Consider the following 16,894-nt stretch of genomic DNA (forward strand, 5'->3'; position numbering starts at 1 on the left):
TGCCTACCTTGTGCATGTCTAGCCTATCCTTGAACACCCTCACCTGGCTAATGAGATTCTGAAGCACAGGACAGCCACTTTCTAAATTGAATCTAATTTGCAGTACATGAAATTGCTGTCCTCAGATAGATCAGTGAAAACTGCCACCAATGTATTTCAAAAGTAATTGTTGATGAGATGGAAGCACTAACTGAGGATTGGTGGATTAACTCTCCCAGAACGACATATACCTATAACATGCTATACTTAAATTGTAGCTATGCAGAATTGATGTTATCTGCTCAGCAAAGAGAACTGCAGAACCAGAAGGAAGTGAGCTGATCCAGCAGAGGTGTCTGGTTTGACCCGTTCTTCTCACCACTGCTGTCGTCTGATGAAAATATCCCCTTATCCCCAGTAATTAGGGCCAAGGAAAGGTTTGAAAGCTCTTTGCAATTTTCTCTCCTTTCTGTCTTCCAGTATCTGTTAGGTTTCAAACCAAGGCAACATTTCACAAGATGAGATCTGAATCATGTGCTTCCTGATTCATTGCTGCTATGATCGTGCACACCAACCTATTACAATCAAAAACACATTTTGATTTGTATACCAAGTGCACAAATGCTCTACCATGTGGGAATCAATTGTGGGCATTTTACTTTAAATGAAATAAAGTATTAAACTCCGAGGCAATGAATTTGGTTTTAGTTTAGCTTGACTTGGTATTATCTTTGTTTGTCACTGCTACTTTCCCAAGGAGGGAAAGTGAGTACTTGAGAAGATATTTGACTGGGTGGTTCTTCAGTAATAATGGATACCTTTCCACAGCACACTGTTGGAACTCTTGCAAGAGTAGAACTATAACCATTCTCCTCCCTGCTCACTCTTCTACCCCACCCCCCTGTTCCTCTTGCTCCATCTTCTCCTTTCAGATATGGATGCCTGCATGGAATGCCCCAAAGATCACTATCCCAACAAGAACCAAACTGAATGCCTCCCCCATACTTTGAGCTTCTTCTCTTACAAAGAACCTTTAGGAATCATCTTTACTATATGGGCTGTTTCTTTCTCTTTGATGACAACTTCAGTCCTGGGGATTTTTCTGAAGAACAAGGACACACCCATTGTCAAAGCCAACAACCAGGGCCTTACCTACATCCTCCTCATCTCCCTCCTGCTTTGCTTCCTCTCCTCCTTGCTCTGCATTGAAAGCCTGAAAAGCTTGCCTGCCGCATCCAACAAATTGCCTTCGGCACCATCTTCTCGGTGGCCCTTTCCGCTTTGTTGGCAAAAACCACAACTGTGGTTGTGGCATTCATGGCCACCAAACCTGGATCCAGAATGACGAAATGGGTGGGGAAAAGAATAGCAATTTCTCTTGTGCTCTCTGGCTCTTCTGTACAGGCAGTCATTTGCACACTTTGGCTAAGTACTTCTCCTCCTTTCCCAGATATGAATCGGCACTCAGCAAAGAACCAAATCATCCTGGAATGCAATGAGGTCTCAGCTGTGATGTTTTACTGTGTCTTGGGCTACATGGGCTTGCTGGCCATTGCCAACTTTACTGTGGCTTTCCTAGCCAGGAAATTGCCGGACACTTTCAATGAAGCCAAATTCATCACGTTCTGCATGGTGATCTTCTGCAGTGTGTGGTTCTCCTTTGTCCCAACCTACCTGAGCACCAAAGGAAAATACCTGGTGACTGTGGAGATCTTCTCAATCTTAACCTCCAGTGCTGGCTTATTTGTTCCCATTTTACCCCCCAAATGCTTCATCATTTTAATGAGGCCTGCACTAAATGAGAAGAGACTTCTGATAAGGATGGGAAAGCAAAATAGGTAAGCCTGAGACAATACCCTAGTCTATTCTAATACACATTTCATTGGGCATCTCAGCTGAAAGCAGACTCTAATTATACTGCTGAAAAGTTTTGTGCTAAGGTTCCTGTAGTAAGTCTAGAACAATTCAAATGACTCAGAAAATGTGTACTTATGTCAATTATTCTGTCTTCAATGGAACAGAACATTTTTTCATTCTGTCTGGAATTTCCACTTCCATACTGCATTATGTTTTAGTGGGAGAAAATCTTTAGAACTCTGGTGCATCTCCATTGATAACTAATTGGGTTTTTCACCATTCTCTGAGTTTTTCACTCATTTACACTTTCTATGCTGTGAAACATTACTTGGACACCTTGTAGATGACCACCTTGGAACATATAAGGGAGAAAGACAGGCGTTTAAAACTGTGTGCGCTTTGTGAACAATTGCATGACTTGCATGTCTAATTCAGAGCATAGGAGGTGGAAGAAATCATGTGCTATAAGTTTGGGGTGGTGGAAAAATTCCTTTAAACCTCTGGCCTCAACCGCATTTGATAAATGTTAGTTGAAGGAGGAGGGCTGTGATTTTGGGAGATGCAGCCATGACCGATAACTCCATCTCAAAGCAGTCTAGAATCTCAGCAGATTGCACAGGATTTGGAACTTCAGAGGACAAAGCAGCCAGGGGCAGGTGCAGCATGTTCTTCATCTGTGTGCTGGCCAAGAGGATGAAATCCTCTGGGCAGTGCTGCAGAAAGGAGCTGCATCCCCCTCTGCAGCAACCTGGAGGAAGCCCCTCCTGTCTGGAAGGAGGAGAGGTCAACAGTCACAGAGCAGTGGCACCATGTAAGGGCCTCCCTGCCTCAATGGATTCTCCTCTGCATGCACAGGAGCAAAGTCCCTCCAAATCGGAGTGAGTGGGACATGTGAGAATCAGCCAGGTGCTGCTGTGGGAAGGATTAACCTCTCTGGCCCACCACATGCACCACAAGAGCCCCTTGCCACAGGGGCAGAAATCAGCTGTGCCATCCACACAGGTCAAATGGAAGCTCCTTGCATGCAGAAAGGGGTAAGGAACAGCTGAGCATCTGCTTCCGGTGGGAAGCAGTGCTGATTCTCTGCTGATCCCTCTTTCTTCTCACCAGAGAGCTGTCGCCCACCCGGCGCCCACCCGACATCCACCCAGGCGCCATTCTGGCAAGTGGGTCTGAGAAGTGAGGAAACTGCACTTGCCCTCCTCTTATACCTCCATGTTGCTGCAGGAGCAGAAAAGGGTGGTGGTGGGGGGACCAACCACATGCTGCCAGATGCTGCTTCCAAGCCCTCCTGTTCAAGCATGCGATGGGACCTCTGGTGAGTGGAGGTGGGGTCAGAGAGGACATCTCTTGCAGTGTGCGATCCCTGCCTGGGTGCCAATGCCTGACTTATTCCCACTTTTTTTGCCTACTGAGCCTCCACCTCTCACTCACCATCTGGTCGCCCACTTCTGCCCCAGAGATGATCAATGGGGCAGAAGGTGGGCCAAGAGAGGACACCTCTGACAGTGCCACATAGCTACAGCTTTCAGGGACACTGTCTGGCTGGTAGGTTGTCAGCTTGTCAAAAGTGGCCACTGACCAAATGGCTCTCATCACTGGCTGCAGTTCCATTTTGAACTGCATTCATATTTATTCTTTATTATAAATTATTGTTATGTTATGACATTTATATACCGTTCGCCCAGCATATTGCTCCTGGGATGGCTTACGAAAGGTAGATATGGAAACAACGCAACAGTAACCAAAAGGTTATGCAAGAATGCAAGCAAAACAAGTTAAACAACCAGAACCCAAAACAGATATTAACTTAAAAACTGTGTTTTCCATATTGGTGGTGAAAACAATCAAAAGAACAGACAGCTATTTGTGTTCATGATTTCTAAAAACCAAGCTGAGTTTGGTTTTTGGAACATACCACAATGTTTTTGGAAGTACTACAATGTTTATAGCTTCTGTTATCAAAAAACAATACCACCTGCCCATGCACTAGTTGTGCAGTATGCCCCTGCCTGTGAGTGAGAGTTTGACATTCTTGTCATTCATGTTAAGAAGCCTGGCTCATGAGAGGGAATTTGCTGCAGCATTTTAATATATCTCTGAAAGAACAATCTATGCCTTTGCCTGCGAATTCACAGTCATTTTTCATGGACCACAAGCCCTTTATGAAGACCCAGGGCAAGGCTACCCTCAGAGCTTCACATGCATGGAAGGGTGGGGACATTTGGAGTATTTGAGGGGAGTGTCACATGGCACACCTGTGAGTCAGGCATTGGAACGGAGATCATGCTGAGTGTTCCTTCCTTCCAGGTGATGGGGAACTCGGTGTGGTGCTCAGAAAAAAATAGCTGCTGTCATTGGAGGACTTAAAACTGAAGCTTCTGAAATTATGGCCATCATCACTGCCATGTACAAGATCCCACAGGTAGGCTCATTCCATGAATCATGGAAATTCCACAGGACAGAAGTTGACATTATCTCCTAATCCATCTGTGTCCTTTGATGCATTTGATTTCTGCTCACTTATGGGTCCTTTTCCCCAGCACATGGTGACAAGACAGAATTCCCATTTCTGTACCAGATGGTGCCTAAGGAATCTCATCAGTATCTGGGGGTTGTGCACTTACTTCAGCATTTTGGATGGACATGGATTGGGCTCCTGGCAGTGGACGATGACTATGGGGACAAGTTCTTGCAGGCTGTGGTCCCGCTGCTTTCCCAGAATGATATCTGTCATGCCTTCATATTTCAATTGCTAGAGCGGACTTATTTGGATGAGTTTGCAGGTCGGCTTTTAGAAGTGCTAAAAAATTATCCAGTTCTCATGGAAAGAAAAGTCAATGCCTGTTTTGTGCATGGAGAACACCCATCCTGGCAGAGTTTGAGAACAATGTTCTTTGCAGCACCAATATGGTCATGGCCAACTTTGGAGAAAATGTGGATTACAACGTCTCAATGGCATTTTGAATCTTTCTCTTTTCAAAGGCTGTGGGACAGCCAGCATTTCTATGGTGCCATATCTTTTGCAGTTCATTCAAGACAACCACCTGGATTTGAAATGTTTGTTCAGATCGTAAGGCCTAACTGGAGGAAAGGAGATAATTTCATTCAGGATTTCTGGGAGCAGGTCTTCAACTGTCGAGTAGACATTCCAAAGGTTAGTGGGGAAGGAAATGCATTTTGCACTGGCCAGGAACGGTTGGAGAGTCTTCCTAGCACTTTCTTTGAAATGAGCATGACGGGGCACAGTTACAGTGTCTACAATGCCATGCATGCCATCGCACAGGCCTTGCATGCCATCTCTGCATCCAGGGGGAGAGGGGTAGGAGCAGTGAGTCAGGCGCTTCACAAAGTGGGAGTATGGCAGGTGGGTAAATGCAAAGAACACAGATTATTTGAGCTTCTCCTGTGAACACCTCCCAAGAAAGCTATCAGAAGAATGCTGCCACACAATTCAAGGCAGGTTTTCTTGGGCATTCGAACCCACCTATGAATGAGTCAGTGCTACAGCAACAAAGTTAAGCCCAGGTGCCTCTAGAAAGAGTGGTGTAACTTTCTTCCCCTGAAAAGCAGAGAAAAATCAAAAGCCAGCAGCAATCTCTCCAATTATACTCAGCTTCTAGCAACAGATGTCAAAGTTTTAGGACACAGGGAATTCACCTGCTTTCCCTCAAAATATCAAACAAAATCTTGGTATACTTCCAAAATCATTTGGCCAAATTCTTCAGCCAAGTTCTGGTCTACAAACCTTTGCTGCGGCAGGTACTTCACAGCATTTGTATAGATCTAGTACCAGGAACTGAGGCTTGCTCAGGGAGAGACAGCCCTTTTAGAACATGCAGCTAGGGCTCTTAATTTCACTTTGAGGGTTCCTGCTTCCTTTTTTCCTTATCACAGCAGGATAGTAGGTGATAGGAGGCCTTCATGGAGCATCCTATGGCAGGAACAATTGCCGGAGAAGGAGTGGGAGAATTATGTTAAGACCCTGCTGGGTAGCTGAAGGATACAATCATGAATTTGGAATACACAGCATGGCGAGGTTGCTACTCACCAGGGATGGCATCTTCCTCAGAGTGAGGAATGAACAGACGTGGCTCAGAGTGCACACATAGTTTTAATATGCAGCATGGCAGAGAATTGTGGAGGGATATGGTGGTGGTTTTTCAGTATCACAAGATGCCACCCATCTAAAATCAAAAGGAGGAGGAAGACAACTTAGCAAAATGCAGTTCTTACTACTGTGATTGGAATCATCAATGTTCAGAACAATCCCAAGTCTTCATGCACCCAAAGCATAAGGACTAAACACTTGCTCCTCCTCTGCTTCAACCTTCCCCTCTTAAAATGTCTTACCAGCAGTGGCCCAGGAATGCTACTTGCAGTAGGTGGGGTTTTCTTTGGAGTGAGGAATGAAGTGAGGTGGTTCAGAGTGGATGAAGTATCTCTATAGTATATTGTCTCTCCATGGAGAACCCACCACACAAGAGGTCTTCAGGGCCATCTCCTTGATAATTCCACCTTAGGCAAACGGATGTGGTCGGCAGAGTCATAGAGGGCTGGTGCACAGAATTACATGGCAGGAATTGGTTGACTGAGGGTAAGTGATGGCAGCCAAGGACCGCTTGAGGGTATGGGAGCCCTCCTGCCAGCTGTGGTACTCAGTATGTCTTGAGGCAAGGCCAGTCATGACAGCATTCTGTATTGTGAGTAATCAGGCTCAAGTGAAATTTCTTGTAGATATTTCATCATTTTGTTGCACCTTCCCTTCTTGCTTCTTTTTTTCTTTAACTCTGTTCCATGCTATCCTCCGAAAACTCATGTTCAACAATAGTGCTGGAGACCATTTGAGTTTTGATGAAAATGGAAAATTGTTGACAGGTTTTGATGTTAAAAACTTGGTAACATTTCCCAACAACTCCTTTGCTAGAGCAAAAGTTGGAAGACTGGAACCCCAGGCTCCAACAGGGAAAGCGCTGACCCTTGAAGATAATATAATCATGTGGCACAGAAGTTTCAACCAGGTCAGAAGAACATGCAGTTCCACAAAGCCCCTGAACTCACTTATGGGAAGTAATCCAAGAAATGTCCGTTACCATGAAATGTGTGTTTCATAGCTACTTTGGTGTTCACTGGCAGCATTGGCAAAAACACTAAAGAGTCCCCTCATCCCATACATGCCTCATTCTTTCCCTGTGTAGGAGAAACTGTGGAGATCCAACTGGAATTTGTCACATCAGATTTTCCATCATTCTAAGGAAAGAAGCCAGGGATGAGATTGTGAAATGCATAATGTTTGCAGGATCTCAGGTCTTCTGCTTCCCCTCCCACCATCTGGCAGCTGTCAGTTGTACAAGTTATAGCTTCCAAATCACATTCAGAGATTGTATAACCCCTTAATAGGTTACATTTGGAATGAACACAAAATCTGCTTCCTCACATGTCCACTCCACATTTATTATGCTTTTACAATTTCTCTCAAAGCTGCTTCTGGTCAGTGTTCATAAGCAGTAAATCAGCAATCTGTTGCAGCTACAATACTGATTGCTGTTTTGCATTTTATAATTTTCCTACAAGGAAGTACAAACTGCCTGTTACACAAAAAGAACACAGAGTAAACAAAGCTCTTTTGTCATGCCATGCTGGGAGAACATATATAAAGATGAGACAAGAGTAGGACCTAATTTCACAATGCCCCTCTCCCTTTTGTGTTCCTGTCCAGGTGGTGCCCATTTCCAGGTGCAGTGACTACTGCTCTCCTGGCTCTTTCAGGAAAAAGAGGGAAGGGGAGAGATTTTGCTGCTATGACTGTGCCCCATGCCCAGAAGGGATGATGTCTGGAAGGAGGGGTAGGAGCCTTTATGCAACGTATTATATCAAAGTGGCCAAAAATTAAATCCAGACTCACCTGATCAGTTTCCATGTTTCATATACTTAAGTTTGGAAGTGATGTATTTTATGTCAAAGGGTAATTTAAGAAATCAAGTAAGACAAGTGCAGAAGAGTTAATTAGTGACTTTTATATGTGCTGATGAAAAGGCTGAAAGTGTACTGAAGAAAAATTAGATACTAAGATTCTTCATAATCCTAAAAAACGATGCAGTTAAGGCGCTACACTCAGTATGCTGGCAAATTTGGAAAACTCAACAGTGGCCACAGGATTGGAAAAGGTCCGTTTGCATTCTAATCCCAAAGAAGGGCAATGTCAAAGAATGTTAAAATTGCTGTACAATTGTGCTCATTTCACATGCGAGCAAACTTATGCTCAAAATCCTACAAGCTAGGCTTCAGCAGTATGTGGACCAAGAACTATCAGAAGCACAGGCAGGATTTCGAAGAGTCAGAGGAACTCAAGATCAAATTGCCAACATATGGTGCATCATGGAGAAAGATATGAACTTCCAGAAAATATATCTGCTTCTGCTTCATAGACTACGCTCAAGTCTTTGATTGTGTGGGTCACAACAAATTGTGGCAAGTTCTTAAAGAGATGGGTGTACCAGACCATCTTCTCTGTCTCTTGCAAATCCTCTATGTGGGTCAAGAAACAACAGTGAGACCTGTACATGGAACTACTCATTGGTTTAAAACTGGGAAAGGAGTAAGGCAAGGCTGTGTAAAGTTGCCTTGCCTATTTAACTTATACGCAGAGTACATCATGCGAAAAGCTGGGCTGGATAAATCACAAGTCGGAATCATGATTGTCAGGAGAAATATCAACAACCTCAGATACACAGATGATGCTACTGTAATGACAGAAAGTAAAGAGGAACTAAAGAGCCTCTTGATGTGTGTGAAGAAGGGGAGCACAAGTGTTGGCTTGAAACTCAGCATTAAGAAAACTAAGATCATGGCATCCAGTTCTATCCCTCAGACTGCAAGGAAATCACACCAGTCAATCTTAAAGGAAATCAACCTGTCTGCTTTTTAGAAGTTTAGACACTGAAGATGAAACTCAAATACTTTGGTCACCTAATGAGAAGGAAGGACGCACTGGAGAAGATGCCAATGCTGGGAACAATTGAAGGCAAAAGGAGAAGGGGATGGCAGAGGTTGAGGTGGCTAGATGGGCTCACTGGGGAGGAAGGAGTGGGCTTTGGTGGACTCCAGGGTATGGTGGAGGACAGGAGAGGCTGGAGTTTTCCATGGGGTCATGGTGGGGAGGGTTGGACATGATTTGTGGGTAAACAAAAAAAAATTCTTTAGATTATGCTTGATGAAAATTATGTATGATTGCTTGTGGGAAACCAATGCCAGCACCCAGAATACTTTTGTCCTCCTGTCTGCTTAGTGAGATTCTTAAACAAAGGGGAACTAATTCTAATCACTTCAATCCAGTTTTTATTATGTGAATCTGAAAGTCAGCATGATTCCATTCTTGGAACTTTGGTTTTGCACAGGTGGAAATGATCTTACTTTCTTCGCAAACAATGCTGAGGAGAAGAGATTTGAAGAAGCTGCAGCTCTGTCCAGGCTCCTGATGCTGTTCTCAAAAGAGCAATAAGCGTGATACAAATACCTGCCCCTACCTGAATAAATATTCATCAGGAAGGTCATTAGTTTTAAAAGCTCTAGTTAAACTTCCCAAAGCAGGGCCTCCCAATACCTCTATGTATTCTCTGTGGTACATGTCTGAAGTTCATTTTTAATCATCCTAGTGAACCTGGCAAATCATCTCAATGTTAGACAAGAATGAGTCTTCCATGTTTCTTAGGAGAGGAGCAGATGGGGACAGAATGTCCTTCAAGCACCACCAGGAGATCTGAATGACATTCTTTGGCCAATACTGAAATACTTCGCTGATCTTTACACCAGCTCAGTATAAACATAAAAAAGAGCAAATGTGCAAAAGTGGTTTCATGCAGCATCTCAACAGCTTCAGGTCATTTGATGCCTTCTTCCCCAAAGCATTGCTTCTTTTTCTGACACCTTAAAACAGCATTTCCTTTACAGACATAGATGCCTGTGTGGAATGCCCAGAAGATCAATATCCCAACAAGAACCAACATCCATGCCTCCCCCATGCTGTGAGCTACTTCTCTTACAAAGAACCTTTAGGAATCATCTTTATTTTATTGGCTGTTTCTTTCTCTTTGATGACAACTTCAGTCCTGGGGATATTTCCGAAGCACATGGACACAACCATCATCAAAGCCAACAACCGGGGCCTGACCTACATCCTCCTCATCTCCCTCTTGCTTTGCTTCCTCTCCTCCTTGTTCTTCATTGGAAAGCCTGAAAAGCTTGCCTGCCTCATCCGACAAATTGCCTTCGGCACCATCTTCTCGGTGGCCCTTTCATCTGTTTTGGCAAAAACCATGATTGTGGTCCTGGCATTCATGGCAACCAAACCTGGATCCAGAATGATGAAATGGGTGGGGCAAAAGGTGGCCATTTCTCTTGTCTTCTCCGGCTCTTCTGTACAGGCAGTCATTTGCATACTTTGGCTAAGTACTTCTTCTCCATTCCCAGATAAGTATTGGCACTCAACAAAGGACCAAATCATCCTGGAATGCAATGAGGGTTCAGCTGTGATGTTTTACTGTGTCTTGGGCTACATGGGCTTGCTGGCCATTGCCAGTTTACTGTGGCTTTCCTAGCCAGGAAGTTGCCGGACACTTTCAATGAAGCCAAATTCATCACGTTCAGCATGGTGATCTTCTGCAGTGTGTGGTTCTCCTTTTTCCCAACCTACCTGAGCACCAAAGGAAAATACCTGGTGGCTGAGGAGATCTTCTCCATCTTAAGTTCTGGGGCAGGCCTATTGGCTTGTATTTTTCTTCCTAAATGCTATAGCATTATAGCGATGCCTGAGCTAAATCTGAAAAGGCATTTGACAAGAAGATAAAGAGGTAAAATAGAGCCCTGTCACTGTATTCTGCTGTAGCGCCTACTTCATTAGAGCTGAACATTGAGTGGAACAATTTTTACCCCTCTGAAAGCTTGTAACTCCTAGTGACATGGTCACCATCTTTAAAACTGCTAAGAAACCTTGGCCTAAAAATTACAGATTGATAAGCCTATTGACTATAGTGTCTATGCTTTACTCCAATATTTACTGAATAAGTTGGAAATGTGGGTGGAAACTAATAGCTGTACTGGTGAAATAAAGGCTGGTTTCCATTAAGGGTGAATCTAATCTTGGAATAAATGTTGCCAGGTGGCTGCTGATCTGGAAAAGAAAGAGGGAAACTTTGAACTCCATTGAGCATGGCAACTATTTCTCACACAATTCAAGTGCAGTAATATCAACAGGACGACATTACATTGATGGCAGAGGTAGTCAGAGAATTGCTTTGACTGAAGTTGTTCAGTTTTTTCTTTCATCTGTACAAGCATTTGGCATGAATCTTGTCACACTGAATAGCGTTGAACAGGATCAGTTACATTTTTCCATTAATGTGTGGCTCCCTTTCAGGATTTGTTCAGAAACTTCAGTGAGCCCAGCTGGCATATAACTGTGCACATTTTAGGTGGACCATATTTGCTGTTGGAAAAGGGTCAAGAGAAAACTGTATGTGGCTGAGAGCATGGGTTGTATGTCATGGACTGCCCTGAGGTGTTCCTTGCTTTTACATATACAGTAGGATTGTGCTGTTAACCATGGCTTCCCATCTGCCTTTCCCCAGCCCCAAGGTAGGCTTGGTGTAGCTTTGGTAAATTTAAGCCTATTTTCAAATAAAATTATTCCACTTCATGCAATACTGTTTTTGTTATTTCCCTCATGATATGTAGTGGATATGTAGTATCCTTGTATTAAAAATGAATAAATTTGGAGAGCAATACATATATGTTGATTATGCCCAATCATGTGTGGAAGAAGCTTCAGAGGTCAACATTTTCTTAAAGGTACCTTTTCTCCAAGGTGTGCTTTCTTCAGCATGCAGAACAATAAAACCTTCCATTTTCCACTCTAGATGTAAAATATGGATTTGTTTCTTAACATCAGCAATGTTACGTGTTATATAGGAACCACCAATGAACATATGGAGGCAATGAGCATACACAGAAGAACAATCTGTTATTATACTCAGTCACAAACTTATGGAACCTGCAGGTGATCATGTAGCAAATCGTTCCTTCTTCTGGTTGACAAAAGCAGCAAGTGTGACAGAGCGAGAGCTCAATAAGTGGGCAACGCTTTCTTCCACAAGTAGGAAAAGTGGGACAGCAGACAGTGGACATGGGCGGAGTAACTTGTAACATGAAAAGGACAACAAGTAGTATCTCGCTCTGCCTCCTTTTCAGATATGCAGGGGATCTAGTACCACTTCTGTGCTGTGCTGTGTCCACTCAGTCCTGAGGAGCATAGGTATAGTTTATTTTAATTATTTAGTTATTTGTCTATTTTGATCCCATCCATTACAGTTTGTCTCTGGATGGCTTACATCTAATAAATACATCAATCAACAACAAAATAACACATGACTGAGGATATAAATAAAATCATAACTAAAATATTTAAACTTTGAAAAGCATATAACATCGGTGCCAGGCAAACTTCTCTGGAAAGCACATTTAACAGCTGGAGCACCACTGCAGAGAAAGCTCTCCTCCAAGTGTTCTCTCTCCTAAACTCCTTCAAGGAGGGTTCCTGAAGCATGGCTTCTGCTGCAGATCTTAAGGGGCAGGAGGGCATATAGGGAAAAGGAAGTTCCTTCAGGTATCCTGGTCTCAAGACTTTTAGGACTTTATAGGTCAATAAAGGTAAAGGTTTCCCCATGACATTAAAGTCCAGTCATGTTAGACTCTAAGAGGTGGTGCTCATATCCATTTCCTAGCCAAGGGAGCCAGTGTTTGTCCATAGACAGTTTCCATGGTCATGTGGCCGGCATGACCAAACACCGAGGTGCATGGAATGCTGCTACCTTCCCACCAAAGTGGTAACTATTCATCTACTTCATGGCTTCCATGACAGCCATGGGGCTGTCTCAACATGTCACCGGCCCAACCCATGGAAGAGATCACATGCTTGACCTGGTTTTCTCAACAGGACAGGAGGAGGGTGGCCTGGAAGTGAGAAACTTGATCTTGACTCCTCTGTCATGGTCAGTCCACTTCCTTGTGAGGTTTGAGCTCAGGTCTGATTTCTCCATCTGGAAGGGTGGGGGCCCTATTAGGATGGTCCACCCCTCAGAGCCAGAAGGATCCAGATGGATTCCAGAGGGGATTTTCCAGCAGATAAAGCTGGCGCTCCTGTTGATGTCTTGGTCGACTCGTGGAATAGGGAGATGATCAGGGCAATCGACACGATTGTTCCTAAGCTTCCTCTCTCACCTAGCAGAGCCTGCTCGACACCATGGTATACGCCTGAGTTAAGGGCGATGAAGCAGACTTTGGAGATGACTGGAGCGCAGGTGGAGGAAATCTCGGGACAAATCTGACCGAACACACTTATGTGCTCATTATTGTGCCTATGCTGTGGCAGTGAGGGCAGCAAAGAGGCAATTCTTCTCCATTTCCATTGCTTCTTCACAGTGCCGTCTAGCAGAGCTTTTCTGAGTGGTGCGAGGCCTGATACATTCTGGCCAGGAGAAGGAAGTGGTTGCACCTCTGGCAGCCTGCTGTGATGACTTTGCCCAGCACTTTAGGGGAAAAGTCGCTCAGATTTACCACGATCTGGACTCCACAGTTGATTTGAATCCAGTACAGGAGGTGTCCAGAGCACTGTCTGGTCCATCATTATTGGATGAGTTTCAGTTATTGCGGCCTGATGATGTGGACAAGGTGCTTGAAAAGGTATGTTCCACCACTTGTATCTTGGACCTTTGCCCCTCTTGGCTACTTAAAGAAGCCAGGTACAGGATTGGTCCCTGGGTCCGGGAGGTTGTCAACAACTCACTGAGGTAGGGCCGGGTCCCTACCCCCTTGAAGGAGGCGGTGATCCAGCCTATCCTGAAGAAGGCATCCCTGGATCCAGAGGGGCCACCAATTTTAGACCAGTGGCCCACATCCCGTTTCTGGGCAAAGTGTTAGAGCAGGTGATGGTGGGACAACTCCAGGCACTCTTGGATGAAACGGATTATCTGGACCCATTTCAGTCCAGTTTCAGACCTGGTTATGGCACTGAATCTGACTTGGTCTCCCTGTATGATGATCTGTGCAGGGAGAGGGACAGGGGGAGTGCATCCCTGTTGGTTCTCCTGGACCTCTCAGTGGCTTTCAATACGATTGACCATGGTATCCTTCTGAACAGGCTGGCCGGGTTAGGAGTAGGAGGCTCATCACCCACTGCAACACCTTGCCCAAGAACAGGATGTTGGCCACCTGTCTATGATTGGCAGCCACCTCTGGTCCAGGGATGCCTTCTTTAGGACAGGTCTGATCACCACCTGCTTCAAAGGGGCAGGGAGCCAGTTCTCCCTCAGTGAGGTGTTAATAACCTCTTGGATCCAGGTACGAACCCCATGTTTTGCTTTCATAAGTAGCCATGAAGGGCAAGGTTAGAGTAAGCAGGTGGTGGGGCATACCAGTCCAAGCACCTTCTCCCCATCATCAGGCCGCAACAACTGTAATTTATCCAATAATGCTGGACCAGAGGGCACTCTGGACAGTTCCTGTAATAGAATCTTATGACCTGTGGAATCCAGCTCATGACGAATCTGAGCAATTTTTTCCTTGAAGTGCTGGACAAAGTTGTCTCAGCAGACTATCAATGGTGCCACTGGATCTTTTTTAGGGCCAGAGTGTATTAAGCTGTGCACCACTCAAAAAAGCTGCACTTGATGGCACTGTGAGGAGGCTATGGAAGCAGTTAAGAATTGCTTCTTTGCCATCCTCATTGCCACAGCATAAGCTCAATAGTGAGCATGTAAGTGTGTTTGATTATATTTATCTGGTGATTTCCTCCACCTGCACTCTAATCCTCTCCCAGCCTGCTTCATCGCTCACAACTCAGGCGTGTATCATGGTGCTGAGCAGACTCTGCTAGGTGGGAAAGGATGTTTAGGAGCGAACGTGTTGATAGCCCTGGTCATTTCCCCATTCCACAAATCAACCAGATCATCAACAGGAGTGCCTGCTTTATCAACAGGAAAATCCCCCAGAGCCCTCGGGAATCCATCAGGATCCATATGGCTTTGAGGACAGACCATCTTAATAAGGTCTGCACCCTTACAGAGGGAGAGGTCAGCCCTGAGTTTAAACTTCATGAGGAAGTGATCTGGCCATGCTAGAGTTGTTAAACAAAAGGTTCTCATTTCCAGATCATCATCTACTTGTCCTGTCGAGAAAACCAGGTCCAGAGTGTGACCTCGTTCATCGGTTGGGCCAGCAACATGTTCAGATAGCTCCATGAGCTCACCGGCAGTGGAGAAGGAGGGTGGTGAAAATGGTGGCTCAGAAGCAGCAGCATCCCCAGCCTTGCAGCAGGCCTGTACACAGTGTCCATGAGGTCCTCACTGTCGTCTAAGGTGGCAGCAAGGCTGCGGACAGTGGTGAAGGCCAGTCCCAGGGTCCAGGGGTCCAGCCACAGCCAGTGAGATATATGCTGCAGCCCCTTCCTAGTTGTAAAAGTTATTCAAATTGCCTCCCACTTTTGACCAGCAACTAATTGCTGTGAAAGCTGGGTCTTATTAAGATTTCTCAGTTGATTTATATAATCTACATAGTGATAAGAATTAAGTTGGGGTGAACTAGGAACCCACTTAGAAATAATTTTCATACATTTCATAGATCTTGGTGGGGAAAAGTCATCTCTGGCATAATGCCACAGGATGATGATGATGATGATGATGTGTTGGTTTAACACCAGAGCTAATGCTCTCCCATTTTGGTTCAATTGCCACAAGGCCATAATGTGGCATTATGTCATCTATGTCCAATGAAAATGTCTTGCAGTGTGGCAAAATGTGTGCAATTACGGCTTGATCTCCAGGCACACACACATTTCCTGAACATTTGCACACTTACAATGAAACTTCTAGACACCAAAACTTTTCCCAAGAATTTAATGGCAAATTCAGAATGGGAGGAAGGCATACCTGGACCCAGCGAAGATGTCCCACATTGTCCTAGTCCTGGATTGCCTTATGACAATGTAAAGAATACAGAGATACAAGAATATAAGTCCAGCTGTCATCAGCAACAATATCAAGAGGCGTCATTCACAGTTGCATTCATGCAACACTCATACTCACAGCCAATGGACCCTCTTGGTGATTCATCAGGACTGTGGGTGATCAGCTCAGTGCTGTTCAAGCACACACAGGACTTAGAAAGCCCAGGCATTTTATACCTTAAAGTTGATGCTATCAGCTTAGATCAACTGGATCAAACAGTAAACACCTCTGAGCAGAGTTGACACAGAATGTGCTGGTCTTTCCTTAACTTGAACACACACATGCCTGTCACATTCCATTCTCTCTATGGATGGTACAGTGTGGGCTTATCTGTTATGTCCCATTCTCCAACCACTCCTGGCCTCTCCGTTTTGCTGCAAAAAATACTCCGTCCTGGTCAGTCCCATAAATCTTTTTGATTCTTCATTTTCTTCTGGGTTTTAGGCCTTCAGGAACCCATGGACACTGTAACAACAGCAGACAGGCCCATGAAGAGTGAGCTGCAAACAAGCAAATATGTGACTTTGCACAAAGATATAATGACTCATAGGGCAAATCAGTCAAAGCGTCAGTCTTATCTTCCAGTTTGATGGCCCTGAGGACCGTTTCCCCTTAATAGGATGTTTGAAACTTTTTTGTCCTTGCTTGCTCTCTGCTGTGGCTGGTGAACATGCTGTTAGACTTCTCCACCAGGACAATCCTACTGATTTGAGTGGGGCAGATCCAGAGGAACCACCTTAGCCAAACACCTTCTGAACATTTCTTGACAATGTAGCAAGTAAGAAAGAACAGTGTTGATCCTTTTCTCAGGTATCTTTTCCTTCCTTAAAATAAATCAGTCAATAAAAATAGCCCCTGAATGGTTGCCCTCGGAAAGAAATTTTATATGCCAGATCAAGAGCTACCCCCTATTTCTTCTAATGGTAAGTGTGTGATGTGACATGGGAAAGCTGTGGACACTATGGGTACATCATTTTTCTCTGATTCACATCACCACCATC

Source organism: Varanus komodoensis, unplaced genomic scaffold (assembly GCF_004798865.1).
Source record: "Varanus komodoensis strain SLA01 unplaced genomic scaffold, ASM479886v1 scaffold349, whole genome shotgun sequence".
NCBI lineage: Eukaryota > Metazoa > Chordata > Lepidosauria > Squamata > Varanidae > Varanus > Varanus komodoensis.